Source organism: Saccopteryx leptura, chromosome 2 (genome assembly GCF_036850995.1).
Source record: "Saccopteryx leptura isolate mSacLep1 chromosome 2, mSacLep1_pri_phased_curated, whole genome shotgun sequence".
Lineage (NCBI taxonomy): Eukaryota > Metazoa > Chordata > Mammalia > Chiroptera > Emballonuridae > Saccopteryx > Saccopteryx leptura.
The window spans coordinates 329,673,736-329,692,177 of NC_089504.1; positions in this window are offsets into that span (position 1 = coordinate 329,673,736).

Consider the following 18,442-nt stretch of genomic DNA (forward strand, 5'->3'; position numbering starts at 1 on the left):
CAGGGTCAAGCACACAGTAGATGTTCTGGAAGACGGGTAGGATGGGAGAGCTGTAAGTTTGTTTTTTATGACCAAGGCACTAGGGAGCTAGTGAAGGTTCTGGAGGCGGGGAGATGATAGAATGGGTCATTTAGGGGAAGCACTGAGCAGCAGATCCACAATATTCCCAGCCTATTTCCTTTCTGCTTTTCCAGCTGAGGCCACTGGTAGAGTGATGAATGTACCAGGGGCTGCGCATTATTAATCACCTTAAAAGCAAACATTCATCTTGGTGCAGGATTTTTACTTTTCTCCTCTAATAACGGATTAAAGCGCCCAGATATTAATGGGCCAGATAATTTACGTTTTGCTTAAGCAGAGAAAACAAACCATCAGGCCCTCGTGGCAACGCAACTTTCCGACAGATTGAGAGATAGACGGAATAAATTGCTGTAACTGAAACGGTACATGGCAGTTTGCAAACGTTTTGCAACAAACACAGTATAATTTCCATACACAAACAATTACCCATTCTCCCTAAAGGATTTCCCTCTCTTTCTTGCTTTCTTAATTGCTGGGGGCAGTTCACCCACAACACCCTGGGCAGCATTCCCACAGACTGTGACCTCAGCCCAGATTAAATCAGTCCTGAGAAGAAATGGTTCATTAAGGTCCCAGACCTGCCAAGAGACAGCAAGTTCGGCCCTAGCCATTCTCCTCTCGTTCCACCCTCTGTCCAAACAGGAATCTTGAAAATAAAGTCATTTTCCTAAGAGGTGAAGCCAGAGGAAATGCTTCCTCTTGATTCTCTTTGTTTGAACACCTACCAAGCATCCACCCTAGTGAACAGGATCAGATTCCAGCCCGTGACTGAAATATTGTATCAGGCCACACCATGGAATGGAAACAGGAGAACTGATACTTATTCTCACACCAGCACAGACTTACTGTGTAACCTTGACAAATTTCCTATCATTCTCTGAGTTTCAGGTTCTCCATCTAAACCAGGGGTCCCCAAACTATGGCCCGCGGGCCGCATGCGGCCCCCCTGAGGCCATTTATCCGGCCCCCACCACACTTCCGGAAGGGGCACCTCTTTCATTGGTGGTCGGTGAGAGGAGCATAGTTCCCATTGAAATACTGGTCAGTTTGTTGATTTAAATTTACTTGTTCTTTATTTTAAATATTGTATTTGTTCTCATTTTGTTTTTACTTTAAAATAAGATATGTGCAGTGTGCATAGGGATTTGTTCATAATTTTTTTTATAGTCTGGCCCTCCAACGGTCTGAGGGACAGTGAACTGGCCCCCTGTGTAAAAAGTTTGGGGACCCCTGATCTAAACAATGGGTATTTGGTTTTGATAACTCTAAAGTCTGCCATTTTGTGTTTAACAACTTCTGGATTCCAAAAGTTGCATAAAATAAGAGCATCAAGTATTGAAGCAGAGCAGTTAAAAAGAGCATGTATACTCCGTCTCTAGGTGAGCTGCCCACCCTGAGCTTGCTCAGTGCCAAGGCAATTAAGACCCTCATCTAAGGCACCACAGCAGATCCTGTCCCACTGAGCATGCTCACTTCTAAAGGAAGGCAGTGCAAGGTATGCTTAATCATTGGACAATTTCCTGATGAAAACAAACCCTCTCTGCTTGAGCTCCCCAGAGATAGATGAGACAGGCCCATAGCAATTAGTTAAATTAAACAAACTAACCAATCTCAAGGCTCAGTCTGTTCATCTGCTTGTTTAGATATATTCAAAACTCTTATTAAGTGTTACCCCAAAACCTTAGTGTTCTGTGAATTAATCTTCATCAGCTAACCACTTCCTCAAATACAGCATGTCATCCTAATCCATCCTCACACTCATCATACCTGTAAGAATACAGAAGATTTGAACAATACTGTCCACCAAAATAACCTAAGAGATCACTCCATGTAACAGCAGAATTCACATTCATTTCAGGGATACAAGGAATATTCATCAAGACAAGCCATATTTGGCCATAAAGCATGTCTCAAGAAATTTTTAAAGATTGAAGCCTTACAATTTTATTCTCTAATGTAATAAATTAAATTAGAAAGTAATAACAATAAGCTGTCTAAAAAAATCACAGGAAATCAAATATCGGGAAATTAACCAGAATTTTTTTATATAACCCACAGATAATGTAGAAATAAAAAGGGAATGGTAAAATATTTCAAATTGAATGACAGTGAAAACAAAATTTATCAAAATTTGTAGGATACAGTTAAAGCAGAGGTCAGAAGAAAAATTAGACTTTTAAATGCCTACGTTTAAGAAAAAAAAGCACAAAATCAATTATCTAAGCTGCAAAAAAAGAAGAATAAATGAAACTCAATGTGAGCAGGGGCAGGAAACAAGAAGAAGAAAGAAAATCAATGATGTAAAAACTGGATAAACAATAGGGAAAATCAGCAAAGTTGTTTCTTAAAAAAGATTAATAACACTGATAGCCTCCCAGAGAAAACTAATCTAAAAAAAATAAGAGAAACACATATTACTAATACCAGGAATTAAGAAGGGTATATCACCTTATATCTACTATAATAATAACAAAACATTGACAACTGAGGTGAAATAAACAAATCTTGAAAAAGATAACTCACCAAAACTAACATAATATGAAAGCATAGATCTAAATAATCTTATATATTTGATAATTTTTAATTCATGATCAAAAATGTTCCCACAAAGAAACTCCAAACCCAAATGGATTTATAATGAATTTTATAGATAGTTAAGGAGGAAATAATACCAGTATTAATCAAACTTTTTCAGAAAAATCAAAAAGAAGGGAATATTTTCCAACTAGTTTAATAAAGCCAGAATGACCCTGACACCAAAAACTGGCAAAGATATTATAATTACATATATTCCTTATAATTACAGAGATAAAAGACCCTATCAAACTATAAGCAAATTAAACATAGTGGCGTATAAAAGTGTAACATGTCATGACTAAGTGGTGTTTATCACATAAATGCAGGTAAATTTAACATTTTCTAAATGTTAGGGGGAAAAAACCAATGAAATCTACAAAATTAACAGAATAAAGAAGAAAAATGTAATTCACAACATTGATTATATAAAAAGAGAAAATCATACGATATTTGATTCAGATAAAGCATTAGACAAAACTCAACACCCACTATGACTTTTTTTTAAATTTTCTTGTATTTATTCATTTTTAGAGAGAGAGGATAGAGAAAGAAGGGGGGAGCAGGAAGCATCAACTCCCATATGTGTTTTGACCAGGCAAGTCCAGGGTCTTAGAACTGGTGACCTCTGTGTTCCAAGTTGATGCTTTATCCACTGCACCACCACAGGTCAGGTCCACTATGTTATTTTAGAAAAAGAAAGTATGAAAAATTTTCTTAAACTGATTAAATACCTAAAGCTAGCTATGCTACATACTAGTGAAAATTAAATTTTTTTCCTATAAAATCAATAGCGAAGTTATTAACTATCTTCAGAATTCTCCTACAATCTTTAGACAGTGTAATAGGAAAAGGGAAATAAATGAAAATCATAAATATTAAAAATTAAAAAATAAAACAGCAATTATTTGCAAATAATGTGCATTTATAACTATGTAATTTACCAAAATACTAGAATAATTAAGTTTATCGACTTTGCAGCATACAATATCACTATATAAAAATCAATTATTCTTTTATATATGAGCAACAAAAAATTAGAAATAAAAAGTTTTTAAAAATATTTACAATGCAATTAATAAAGCAAACACATAGGAATAAATCTAATGAACAAGAATAAAACACCATATTGAAAACTGCAAGATGAAATAAATTAAAGAAGGTATTGAAAACTATACCATGTTCATGGATGGGACAACTTGATATTAACATGTCAGCTCTCCCCAAGTTGATCTATAAATCACAATCCTAAATTTCAAGAGCAGTTTTTTAAAAATGGAAAAACTGATTCTAAAATCTATATAAAAATTCAAGTGTAACCAAAATAGTATTAAAAAAATAAAGTTGAAGGATGCAAATGAGATAAAATCAAAACTTTCTATAGGCTCTGGTGGTTGGCTCAGTGGTAGATAGAGCATCAGCCTGGCATGTGGATGTACCAGGTTCAATTCCTGCTCAGGGCACACAGGAGAAGTGCCCATCTACTTCTCCACCCTTCCCCCTCTTGCTTCTCTCTCTCTCTCTCTTCTCCTCCTGCAGCCATGGCTCAATTGGAGTGAGTTGGCCCCAGGTGCTGAGGATGGCTCATGGCCTCTGCCTCAGGCACTAAGAAGAGCTCCATTTCTGAGCAACAGAGCAACACTTCAAAAGGCAGAGCATCAGCCCCTAGTAGGCTTGCCAGGTGGATTCTAGTCGAGGTGTATGTGGGAGTATGTCTCTGCCTCCCCACCTCTCACTTAATTAAAAAAAAAAAAAAAACTTTTTTCTATAAAGCAACAGTTATGAATGCAGTATGGTTTTGGTATAAAAACAAACAAATACATAAATAGAACAGAATAGGGAATCCAAAAAATAGACCCACACGTATGCTCAATTAATTTTTGAGGAAGTTAATTCAGTAGGAGAAAAGAATGGTGCTAGAATAACAGAATATCCATATAATGTATCTCAACTCTTACCTCACTCCCTATGAAAAAATTAATTAGCCATAGAGCATAGACCTAAATATAATGCTAGAACCATACAGCTTCAGAGATTTGAGAGAAATAAGGGTGAGATAATAGAAAAATATATATATATTAGTCTCTGTTTCTTGGCGGAGAGCTCCTAAATCTCTTGGAATTTCCTGGGCAATAGGAATGTCTTTTGTTCTAATGTGGTCACTCTTCCTGGCCCCCTAGATAAGAACTGGTCACCAGAAAGGTGAAGCCATGATAAGAAGCTTGGAACTTTCAGCCCTATTCTCCAGTATCTGGAGACGGGCTAGAAACTGAGTTAATGATCATTATGCTTACTTAATGAACACTCTATAAAAATCCCTAAAGTCTGGGTGTCTGGGAGCTTCTGGCTTGGTGGACACGTGAAGGTGCTGAGGAGAGTGGCTGGCCTGGAAACTGAAGCCCTTGCCCACGTGCCTTGCCCTACACATCTCTTTCATCTGGCTGTTCCTGAGTTATATCCTTTTATAATAAACTGGTAGTCTAGTAAATAAACTCTTTTCCTGAGTTTTGCGAGCTCACACTAGCAAATTAATCAAACCCAAGGAGTGGGCCATGGAAACTTCCAATTTGTAGCCATGGTCAGAAGCACGGGTGACAACATGAACTTTCTAATGGTATCTGAAGCAGGGAAGGGTAGTCTTGGAGGACTGAGCCTGTAACCAGTGGGACCTGATTCTATCTCCAAGGAGATAGTGTCTGGATGCAGTTAAATTGTAGGACCCCCAGCCGGTGTCACAGATATTTGCTTGGCGGAGGAAAACACCCACATACTTGATGACTAGAAGTATGGGAGAAACATACAGGAAGAGTGGGTTTTTCCTACTCCCAAAGACTTCTTAGGACATGGAATCAATCATCATAAAAGAAAAACTTAACAAGTCAAAATAGGCCCTGGCCGGTTGGCTCAGTGGTAGAGTGTCGGCCCAGAGGGTGGATGTCCCAAATTCAATTTCCATTCAAGGCACAAAGGAGAAACACCCATTTGCTTCTCCACCTCTACTCTTCTCATTTTTAATTTCTCTCCCTCCCTCTCTCTCTCTCTCTCTCTCTCTCTCTCTCTCTCTCTCTCTTTTCCCCTCCTACAGTTATGGCTCAATTGGAGCAAGTTAGCCTTGAGCACTGAGGATGGCTCCATGGCCTCTGCCTCAGGTGCTAAGAAGAGCTCCATTTCTGAGTGGTGAAGCAACACTCCAAATGGGCAGTGCACGGCCCACTTGTGGGCTTGCCAGGTGAATCCTGGTTGAGGTGCATGTTAGATTCAGGGAGTACTGGAGCTGCCAAAGAGTGTAACTATTGCAGGAACAGTAAGTGCTGATATGGCTCCTGTGAGGCTGGGAACAAAGAAGGTCAGAGACCCTTATCAGAAGTTTAGGTTTGAAATTCGCCACTAAGCTAAAACCGGCCCCTGTTGCTATGCCGGCCCCTGTTGCTATGCTGCATGTGACCTCCCTAGCCAATAGCTAAACTGCCACATCTGCTTCTGTCTATGCTTGCTCACTTAGGATATATAAGGGCCTGGCTGTAAGCTCCAGGCGCGGCTCCCATTTGCAGCTCCTTGTGGGCAAGGTGTCTCCGGACATCTCGGGAGTTCGCCCCTGCGCAGGTTAAACTGGCCAATAAAGTAACATCTTAACTCCTGAAAGTCTCCAACATTTGTTCTCATACCCGGTGGATGCTACATTTTGGGGGCTCGTCCCGGGATTCTCCCTTGGCGGAGTTTTGGGTTGGAGACCGGAAGGACAGCTCGAGCTGAGTAAGTATTCACGGAGGATCCTCATTTGGTTTGATTTTGGGCTCCGGAGCACACAATCCTGAGGTGGTAGGTAGGACGCTGCCGGTAATCCACCCAGGGCTTTCAGAAGCGGGACGCGGCTCTCTGAAATTTGGATATTTGGATTTGTTAACTTTAGGAGTGACCGGTCACATTAGGAATCCGTTTTGCGCTGCGCTGCGCTGCGTTTTGTCTGAGCTCAAATGACTGAGTTGAGTGTGAGAGAGACAAGTGTGTTCCTTGTGTTAATAGTGTGTGTTGCCTGTATCCTACCCTTTCTCATTATTCCTGATTCATCTAGGATGGGACAACAGGAGTCTGTGCCAGGATCCCTGCTCGAGTGCCTGTTGAAGAATTTTTCTGATTTCCAGAAGAGGGCTCAGGGGTACGGAGGTCCGCAGCCAAGTCCAGGTTTTCTCCCGACCTTGAGCCAGCTGGAATAGCCTGCATTTAATGTAGGATGGCCCACAGAGGGCACTTTTGACCTTCCAATTTTGTTTGCTGTCAGAGCCACGGTCTATAGGGCTCCCCACCCAGACCAATACCTGTATATGGATGTGTGGGTAGATACAGCCATTTTGTCTCCTCCTCCGGGAGGGCAGCCATTTTGTCTCCTCCTCCGGGAGGGCAGCCATTTTGCCTCCTCCTCCGGAAGGCGCCGCTGGCACCAGATGCTGGCCCACGGGCACCTCCTCGCCTCATCTATGTGCCTTTTTCCACTAGTGATTTATACAATTGGAAACATCAGAATCCCCCATTTTCCGAGAAACCTCAGGGACTAATATCTCTCCTTGAGACCATTTTTAGGACCCATCAGCCCACATGGGATGATTGTCAGCAGATTTTACAAACCCTCTTCACTTCTGAAGAAAGGGACAGAATAATGAGAGAAGCAGCTAAGGCAGTATTAGGAGAAGAAAGGGAAACTTAGGAGGGAAGAAGGGAAATAGAAGACGTTCTCCCGTCTCAACCTCCTACCTGGGACCCTAATACCGCTGGGGGAAGGGACGTGCTCCTCCAGTATCGCCGGGCTCTGTTGAGAGGGCTCAAGGCAGCAGCTAGAAAGCCAACCAACTTTAGTAAAGTAAGTGAAGTCATCAAGGGAAGAGAGGAATCCCCAGCAGCCTTTCTAGAGAGACTCATAGGGGCTTATAGAGTATATACCCCTCTAGATCCTGAGGCAGAAGAGAACAGGAGACTAGTAAATATAGCCTTTGTGACTCAGGCCGCTTCAGATATTAGGAAAAAGCTTCAGAAGATTGAGGGGTTCGAGGGAGAGAATAGAAGCAAGCTATTAGAGATAGCCCAGAAGATGTATGTCAATAGGGATGATCCGGAGGTTGGCAGGGCGAAGGAAGTTGCCAAAATTCTGATTGCTGCCACTGCCCAGAAACCTCCTCCCAAAGGGAAAGGGGGACAGCAAAAGGGCCAGGGACGGCGAATAGCAAAAGATCAATGTGCCTATTGTAAAGAGAAAAGGCACTAGAAAAGACAGTGTCCAAGGTTAAAGACCAACAGCCAAGGGCCAAGACAGGGCCCAGAGGTCTTGCTCCAAACCTTAGACTGACGGGGCCAGGGCTCCATTCCTGCCAGCTCCCAGGAGCCCATGGTCACCTTAACAGTCGAAGGAAAACTAATAGACTTCCTAGTCGACATGGGAGCCACCTACTCAGTCCTAAAGAAACCACAGGGCCAGATGCAGAAGACAACTACTAAGAGGGGCAACGGACAAAGCAGAAGCCTACCCATAGGCCACCACAAGAATTACTGACTTAGGTCGAGGAACCATCGCCCATTCTTTCCTAGTCATTCCAGACTGCCCTTACCCACTGCTTGGAAGGGACTTATTGCAGAAACTTCAGGCCACCATAACCTTCCGACAGGAGGAAAGCCCTATGGGGAACAAAGAGGCAGAGGTCAGCATGGAAGTAACTGTCCCACTGCCTGAAGAACACTTACTTGCCACCGTCCTAGAAGGTAAGGAGGCCGAGGAAGGGGTTCCAGATGCCCTGTGTGCCTGGGTACTTGAGGTTTGGGCGGAAACCAACCCCCCAGGTTTGGCTGCTCACCAACCGCCTGTCCTGGTGCAACTGCTTAGCACTGCTAGACTGGTTAAGATCAGGCAGTACCCGGTCCCAGCCCGAGCTAAACAGGGAATCACCCGGCACTTGCAACGCCTGCTGGAGGCAGGCATCCTTCGAAGGTGCCAATCAGCCTGGAACACCGCGCTGCTTCCTGTCCAGAAACCGGGGAGCCAAGACTATCGTCCGGTCCAGGACTTGCGGGAGGTGAATGCACAGGTAGAGACTATTCATCCCACTGTGCCCAACCCGTATACCTTACTGAGCTCATTGCCCCAACCCATACCTATTATTCTGTCCTAGATTTGAAGGATGCCTTCTTTTGTATTCCCCTGGCACCTCAGAGCCAAGGGATCTTTGCCTTTGAATAGAATGACCCAGATAATAGACTGGTGGGGCAGTTCACTTGGACCAGACTACCACAAGGGTTTAAGAATTCCCCCACCATTTTTAATGAAGCCCTCAGCAAAGATCTGCAGGCTTTCCGCTTCTCCCATCCGTCAATCATACTGCTCCAGTATGTGGATGACATCCTCATAGCTGCCAAGGATAAAGGAGAGTGTAAGGAAGCTACCTTGGACCTGCTACAAGATCTTGGGCGAATAGAGTATCGAGTCTTCGCCAAGAAGGCCCAGATTGTGACGCAAACTGTAAGTTATTTGGGTTATAACTTACAGGGAGGGCAAAGGACATTATCCAGCCAGTGAATTCAGACAGTCTTGCAGATCCCTGAGCCTACTAACAAGAGACAGGTACGAGAATTCCAAGGTGCAGTAGGATACTGCCAATTGTGGATATTAGGCTTTGCAGAACTAGCTGAACCCCTGCACGAACTGACCAGGGGTAAGGAAGAGCAGTTCACATGGACAGATAAGAAGAAGCAAGCGTTCCAAGCACTGAAAGAGGTCCTGGCAGCTGCCCCAGCTTTGGCCCTGCCAGATCTGGCCAAACCCTTTCAGCTATTTATAGCAGAAAAGGGAGGCGTAGCCTTAGGGGTACTAAGCCAGGAACTTGGGCCGTAGAAGAGGCCTGTCGCCTATCTGTCCAAGAGACTTGATCCTGTAGCCTCGGGATGGCCAACATGTCTGAGGGCACTTGCTGCCACCTCCATACTAGTCAAGGAGGCTAGTAAATTAACTTTAGGGCAGGACATCAAAGTCATTGAGGAGCACTACGTAGAGCAAGTGCTGCGAGCACCTCCTGACTAGTGGCTATCTAATGTGCGGCTAGTGCAGTATCAGGCTCAGCTTCTGAACCCTCCATCTGTTCAGTTCCTCAAAACTGCTGCCCTGAACCCAGCGACTCCACTTTGGTCCACAGTTGCAAACAAATCCTTGACACAGTGACTGGCTCCCGCCCAGAATTAGGGATCAAGCATATGGGAAGGCAGACCTGACCCTCTTTACAGACGGGAGCAGTTCTATTAAGGATGGACAGCGACATGCAAGGGCAGCAGTGGCCATGGAAAATAAGGTCCTGTGGCAGAAAGCACTGCCCGCAGGAACATCTGCACAAAGGGCAGAGCTAATAGGACTAACCTGAGCCTTACAGACAGCAGGGGGAAAGACATTAAAAATCGCAATGAAATTCTTGCCCTCCTAAACGCCATTTGGCTACCTACCAAAGTTGCAATCATCCACTGCAAAGGACACCAGAGAAGGGCAGCCACTAGGCCACAAGAAAGCCTTCTGCCATTGCTGCCTAAGCCAACGCTACCTCCGGATCCTAGATATTCCCCAGAAGAAGAGCAGGAAGGGATGCAGTTAAAAGGGAAGAAAAATCAGCAGGGAGAGATAGAGCTTCCAGACTCCCAGCTCTATTTACCCCAGGGAATAGTAAGAGAAATAGTAGGAAGTATTATGTAGGGCCCAACATCAGAGATATTTTCCATTCCATTGTCTCGAGGTGCAGCATCTGTGCCAGAGTAAACGCACAGAATAAGAAGCTACCCCCCTTTATGAGGTATTGGGGGAAAGCTCCGGGAGAACTGTAGGAAATAAATTTCACAGATATGACCCCTGGGAAGTCAGGTTATAAGTATCTACTAGTATTATTAGACACCTCAGGATAGGTGGAAGCATTCCCCACGTGAGGAGAGGCTGCTTCCACAGTCTGCAAAGTCTTATTAAGAGAAATCATACCTAGACATGGCATTCCCCTAGCCCTAGGATCAGACAATGGACCTGCATTCATATCCAGGATATCTCAAGAATTAGCCACTAAGTTAGGTATTAATTAGAAATTGCATTGCATTTATAGGCCCCAAAGTTCAGCACAAGTAGAAAGAATGAACAGGATTCTGAAGGAAACTATAATTAAGCTGAGAAGGGAGACCGGCGAAAACTAGGTTGAGCTCCTCCCTTTCGCCCTTTTTAGAACCAGATGTACCCCCTATCTCAATAAATAGACCCCTTATGAAATCTTATTTGGGCAACCTGTGCCCCTTGTACCTCGATTGACCAGAGGGGAACTAGAGATTTCTAATCATAATTTCCTCAAGTCCTTGCAGGCCCTGCTCCAGAGTAGAAAGAAAGGTCATTGAACTGAAAGCCTGCCAGGCTTCCCGGCCCCATCAAGGGATACGTCTGTGCTGTAGAAAGTAGGACATAAGAAGGTTTTACAGGTTACTCAGCAAACTGTTCAAAGACTGTCCAAGAGGCACTTCTAGAAGTACACCACCCATGGACTGTCTCCCACGTAGACGGGTCCACACACCATGATCCTGAGCACCCCCACTATTGCCAAGGTAGAAGGCATACCCGCCTGGGTCCACCGCAGCCGGCTGAAGCTTGCAGTCCCAGCAGAGACACCTTTGTAGACAGCGAAGACTGACCCTGCCAACCCTTGTAAGCTGACCCTGAGAAGGACAGCATGCCCTGCTTCAGCCACAAACCAGAAGTTAACTGGTCCACGCATGGCTAATGCCTAGAGGAACTAACTAAGGACTCTTTTAATCAGGCTTTAGGAAAAGGGAAACTAAGAAAAAAAAAAAGTCAACTTAATTGTTACTAAAGGTTAAAAATTTTTAAATCAAGAGTTTTGACTAAAAAAAAATTGTATAGTTTTAATAATAAAAAATATAAAGTATAAAGGTACTTTTAAAAAAAAAAAAGGGAAAAGCAAGTTGTTATGAAGGCCAGTTATTTCTGGATAAGAAAGTGCATAAAAGTTAAAGGTTTATGTAAGTTGCAGAAAATTTGTGTAAGTTGCAGAAGGTTTGTGCAAGTTGTAAGAAGTTAGTACAAAGAAGAAAAATACAAGGCAGGACAGTTCCTTGTGTATCAGCCCTGCCGATATTGCAGGAAAGTATCAATAGTTTATTATCTTAAAACAGTGTGTACTTGTGTACTTTTGCAAAGATATTGTACAAATGTACTGAAAACATTGTAACCTTATAGGTTTCACCTATAAATACCCCTCTCTCCCTGAGCTCATCGCTGACCATTGTGAGAGGCGTAGTAGGCTAATCACTAGCCAGTGTATAAGACTCAATTAGCTTATAGCTACAGCTAAAGTAGAAAATTCTCATGAGCCCCAGCCTTATACCATTCTCCCCAATGATGAAGAATCAAGGGTTTGATTTATGCCCAAAAGAGATGGGGGAATGTTAGATTCAGGGAGTACTGGAGCTGCCAAAGAGTGTAACTATTGCAGGAACAGTAAGTGCTGATATGGCTCCTGTGAGGCTGGGAACAAAGAAGGTCAGAGACCCTTATCAGAAGTTTAGGTTTGAAATTCGCCACTAAGCTAAAACCGGCCCCTGTTGCTATGCCGGCCCCTGTTGCTATGCTGCATGTGACCTCCCTAGCCAATAGCTAAACTGCCACATCTGCTTCTGTCTATGCTTGCTCACTTAGGATATATAAGGGCCTGGCTGTAAGCTCCAGGCGCGGCTCCCATTTGCAGCTCCTTGTGGGCAAGGTGTCTCCGGACATCTCGGGAGTTCGCCCCTGCGCAGGTTAAACTGGCCAATAAAGTAACATCTTAACTCCTGAAAGTCTCCAACATTTGTTCTCATACCCGGTGGATGCTACAGTGCATGCGGGAGACTGTTTCTGCTTCCCCCTCCTCCCACTGAATTAAAAAAAAGTCAAAATAATCAAAATTAAGTTCTCTGCTCATCAAAATACACTGTTAACCAAATTAATAAGCAGACGACATACTGACAAAATTGTTCACAATATACGTACCTTTTTTCTAAAAGACTTTATTTACTTATTTTAGAGAAAAAGAGAAAGAAAGAAGGGGGACAAGGAGCAGGGAGCATCAACCTCAAATGTGCCTTGACCAAGAAAGCCTAGGGTTTCAAACCTGTGACGTCAGTGTTCCAGGTCCATGCTTTATCCACTGCGCTACCACAAGTCAGGTCAGAATACAGTTATCTAACAAGGAACCCATAGAATATACAAGGAATTCTTATATATTAGTATCAACAACAAAAAGACAAGTAACACAACTTTTGAAATGGCAAATGTCTTGAAAAGATATTTCCCAAAAGAAATAGATGAATGACCACTCAGACTTGAAAAATGCTCAATATCAATATTTATCAGGAAACTCAAATTAAAACCACAACGAGATATACTTCATACTCATTAGATTTTTTTTAAATGACAGCCAATGGACACAAGGAATCTTTTTGAGAAAACGGAAATATTTTAAAACTGGATGTGGTGATGGTTGCACAATTGTATAAATTTCAAAAATTGTTGTTCTATACCAATCATGGTGGGTAAATTCTTATGATATATAAATTATTCCTCATTAAGCTTATGGATTGCTAATAAAAGTGTCAGCCATATATTACAATTTAAAGGCACAAATGTGTTGAAATTGTTAAAAAAGAACAGTAAACTATTAAAAAAAAAAAGAACAGTAAACAAAAAATTCAGGAGAGTAATTATCTTATTTCCCCATGTATAAGATGCTCCCATGTATAAGAGGCACCTTAATTTGGGGACCCAAAATCTTTATGTATTACATAAAGTTATTGAACTCAAGTTTTATTCATCATAAAATTCATACAACTCCTCATCAGCACGAAAAAGTAGGAAATGCAAGTAAAAAAATCTACCACCACTGTATAAGACGCACCCAGTTTTTAGACCCCAAATTTTTCAAAAAATGGTGTCTTATACATGGGGAAGTATGGTACCTCTGAGAGAAGAGGACAGAATGGACAGTGAAGGGGCAAAAGGAGAACTTCAAAGGTATTGTGATGATAAGAACAAACTGCCTGGGGGGAGTTGGTGGAGTAAGATGAAACCCATGGAAGAAACTTGACAATAGCACCAAAGGCCAATTTGGAAGACAGTCCCTAGAGATGAAAGCCAGTGGGCAGCCACATAGACTTACAGGAAGAGCTAATGGTAATGGGGGAACAGACGGTGAGGAGGAAAATAATGGGTTGGCTGAAGGCTTAGGCCTCTATACTGCAGGGGGACTGGGGAGTAAAGGAATAGAGCTCCTCATTGCTTCCAACCTCACTCAGCTCAATGCTATTTAGATACCACATCTTAATACTTCAATGAAGAATGCACAGATCTTCCTCTGAGTTCATTGTCAGCTTGCTTGGAGGAGGTGAGGAGGTTTCTGAGCAGAGAGACGTGTGGAATGGTGGTCGCCCTGCAGTCACTGGCAGACCCCTCACTGGGATGGCTGGGCAAAGTACGGTATCTGTACCACTGGAGAAACATAAGTTCTAGGCAGGCTGCGCTCCCATAACAAATAGGCCCACACAATGTTAATGCACAAACACAGAAGGCATTCACTTCTACCTCCCATTCCCAGTTGGAGGAAGATGGTCCTGGTTGCTGACTCTGCTTCATGCAGTGATTAGATCCCAAAGCCCTGGCTTCTCTCCTCCCTCAGGCCTGTTGTCATCTGCTTCCAGCCTGCAGAAGAGGAAGAAAGAGGCAGAAGAGACACTTCCACGTTTGTTTGTTTATTTTTTTAAGTTTTGGCTCAGAGACCTTGGGACAGACAAAGATTTCTTAGGACACACACACAAAAAAATCATTAAAGAAAAAAATTGTAGACAAATTAACTGGACTGCATCAAAATGAAAAATATCTTCTTTTCTACGGGCACCTTTAATAAAATGAAAAGACAAGCCACAAGAGATCATTTCTGTAATCCACATAGCTGACAAAAGACTCGCATCCAGGGTATAAAAAGAACGTTTCAAACTCAATAAGAAGGAAAAAACTTTCTAAATGGGCAGAAGCTTTTAAAAACAGTCACAAAAGAAAATATAGAGGTGACCAAGAAGTACATCAAGGAGGTTTGATATCATGAGTAGCCGAGGAAACTTAAATTAAAACTACAGTGAGATACCATGACACACCCACCCAGATGTTTAAAATTAAACCGATTGGCAGTATCAAGTGTTGGTACAAGTGTGGAATAAGAGAACTCTTATATATTGCTGAAAGTAGAATGGTACAACCACCATGGCAAATAATTTGGCAGTTAATTTCTTGTAAATATGCACTGACATGACTCAGCAGTTCCATCACGAGGCATATAACCAAGAAAATAGAGAATGTATGTTCACATGGAAACCGGACATAAATGTGCATTTCAGCCTAAACTATTATACAAACAAACCAAAGGTCCACCAACAGGGGAATGGATGAAAATGCGTGGCACATTCATACAATGGAACCCTACTTGGCATAAAAAACTGAAACATCTAGCGTGCGGAGGACCCGGGTTCGATTCCCGGCCAGGGCACATAGGAGAAGCGCCCATTTGCTTCTCCACCCCTCCGCCGCGCTTTCCTCTCTGTCTCTCTCTTCCCCTCCCGCAGCCAAGGCTCCATTGGAGCAAAGATGGCCCGGGCGCTGGGCATGGCTCTGTGGCCTCTGCCTCAGGCGCTAGAGTGGCTCTGGTCGCAATATGGCGACGCCCAGGATGGGCAGAGCATCGCCCCCTGGGGGGCAGAGCACCGCCCCTGGTGGGTGTGCCGGGTGGATCCCGGTCGGGCGCATGCGGGAGTCTGTCTGACTGTCTCTCCCTGTTTCCAGCTTCAGAAAAATGAAAAAGAAAAAAAAAAAAAAAAAAACTGAAACATACAACAGTGCAGATAGATTTCAGAGCATTCTGCTAAGTGGAAGCAGCCAGCCCAGACTTCAAGTTGTAGGTTCCTATTTATGTGACCTTAGACTATGCAAAACAAATCAATGGTAACATAAAGCAGGTCAGTGGTTGCCTAGAGGTGGGAGGGATTTATCGCAAAGGATCGTTAGGAAACCCTTTAGGATAATGGAAATGCTCTATAATTTGATTGTGGTGGTGGTGGTATACATCAATCTGGTTGTAGGGACATACATCAAATTGTACACTTTTAAAGAGGACATTCCATTGTACTTAAATTATACCTCAATAACATTGATTAAAAAGAAAGAAAGAAAGAAAGTCTTAGTCCAGAAAGTGCATACATAACTTCTGCTCACATGCCATTGGTTAGAACAATCCGTCATAAGAGCAATTCAACCTCAGAGGAAGTTGGGAAATATAGTTCAGCCATGTGGCCTTGACTTGGGTTCCCACCTGATTAACCTGTCACCTGTCAAGTAGGGGGAACTGGGCCACCAGCTACTGAGTGTCAATCTAGACTCATCTGGATTGCCTGTGTCTGCCATCCAGCAAAGAGGCTTCTCAGAATGAAGATGCAGTCACCTCGTCCTGCTCCTCACTGCTTCACTGCCCCACTGAGGGAGCAAAGGTTCTAAGGGGCCAGGCCTGTGCCCAAGGAGACACAGCTAAGAGGTGGCGGAACTGAGATGGAGCCCCCTGGCTTCTTCCATCTGTAAGTGAGGTCATTTTATCCATTTGGTGTGAAAGGGAGAGAGCCTAGATCCTAGGAAAATATTTAAGGCCTGGGTAAGAATGATTGGATCCAAACTATGAAAAGAAAATTCAAAATCAAATGTAATAAAATTTACAAAACAGAATGTGGAGGTTGGCTTCATTACTGGGTGAACGTAGAATGTGTAAAACATTTCCTTATATTTGAAAACAATGTATAGATTAGCTTTTTTCACCTGGCAAGAATTCCTGAGTATTCCCAAGGATCCCTGAGAAAACCTGACCAAAGCTAAATTAAATTAGCTACTTGCGACCAAATGATTTCAAAAGCAAAATTATAAATATCCTTTCAATATGTTTACAGTGAAACAATAATTCCATACTTCATCTGAGATATGTTATATATGTTGTGAGAAGCTTCTAAGAGTAAGGGGGTAGAAGCCCAGTAAGGAACCTCTCAATGGCTCTGATCCTACCACCTTCCTAGTCAGAGTTCTTACAATAGGAGGCACAGCTCCTGTCTAAGGTTAGAAGTGGCCATGAATGGGGCCCAGTCTGGGGGTCACCACTCCCTCCCTAACCTCCCGGCAGTGGAGCATGCTGGGAAGGTGCCTGTCTGTGAGTGAAATGGCCATGCAGGATTTTCCCATGTGAATAGCAAAGCTTCTTCTCGCAGACCCAACAGCAGTCCTGTGAGCTGCAGCCACAGTAGCGGTATCTCCCCTGCCGTGCTGAGTGCGCCCCTGCACTTCCCCACACCCGCCAAAAAAACCAATCCTATTAGTGATAAGGTACCAGGGAGAAGCCTAATTTCGTGTTCTAAGCAGGTTATGCTGATGGAAACAAGATAAAGGCTGCATGCTGGGTTCTCAGTTGAATCAGGAGCCCTGGATACCGCTTTCTTCCATAAATGCTAACACATCATTTGCTCTCCGGGGCAATAAGAGATGAAGAGTCCTGCAGTCTCTCCTTTGAGGATCCATAGAGGATTCTAAAGTCCCAGGGAAGTGAGCCCGCACACACAGGATGCCCTAGAAAAGCTGAGGGAAGCAGGCGTGGGGAAGAGGGCATAGTTCAATCCTGACTACACTAGCCAGTCCTTCTCACAGAGGCCATTCACCATCTGGGGCCTCAGTTTCTTCATCTGTGAGATGTAAGGGAGGGGAGGAGATCCTCATTTCAACGTTTCCCTTCAGCTCTAAAAGTTCAAGGCCTTCAGCTTCTCTCGGTGGCCATGTGGTTCCTTTTAGTCTTAATGACCCGGAGGATCCCAAACCACATCTGCTGTAGGGGCTCCTGCCTCCGCCCCTCCTCCCCTCCTCCCCCCACAGCGGGGGCTACCTGCCCTGTGCTGGTCCCCATCACTCAGACTAAGTGTGCACCTGGACACCAGCAAACCAGGGCACCCAAAATGGGTTTTTGTTTGTTTGTTAGTTTGGGGTTTTTTTGGTTTTTGGGGGGGGGGGTGTTTTTCTGAAGCTGGAAACGGGGAGAGACAGTCAGGCAGACTCCCGCATGCGCCCGACTGGGATCCACCCGGCACGCCCACCAGGGGCAATGCTCTGCTCACCAGGGGGCAATGCTCTGCCCACCAGGGGCAATGCTCTGCTCACCAGGGGGCAATGCTCTGCCCCTCCGGGGCATCGCTCTGCTGCGATCAGAGCCACTCCAGCGCCTGGGGCAGAGGCTAAGGAGCCATCCCCAGCGCCCCGGCCATCCCTGCTCCAATGGAGCCTAGGCTGTGGGAGGGGAAGAGAGAGACAGAGAGGAAGGAGAGGGGGAGGGGTGGAGAAGCAGATGGGCGCTTCTCCTGTGTGCCCTGGCCGGGAATCGAACCCGGGACTTCTGCACGCCAGGCCGACGCTCTACCGCTGAGCCAACCGGCCAGGGCCCCAAAGTATTTTTTAGTGTTAGAACCTTTAGTGGTCTAATTATTAATACATTTGCCCACCCCTGTGGTTTCTGCTGTTCTCATCACATGGTTTCCATTTTCATACATCATAAACCTTACAATGCAATGCTATACTTTTTCCTTGAAGCAGGCATTTGTCTTTTAACAACCACAAAATGAGAAAAATAGTGTTTCTTATATTTAGCCAGATTTCACCATTATCTCTGCTCTC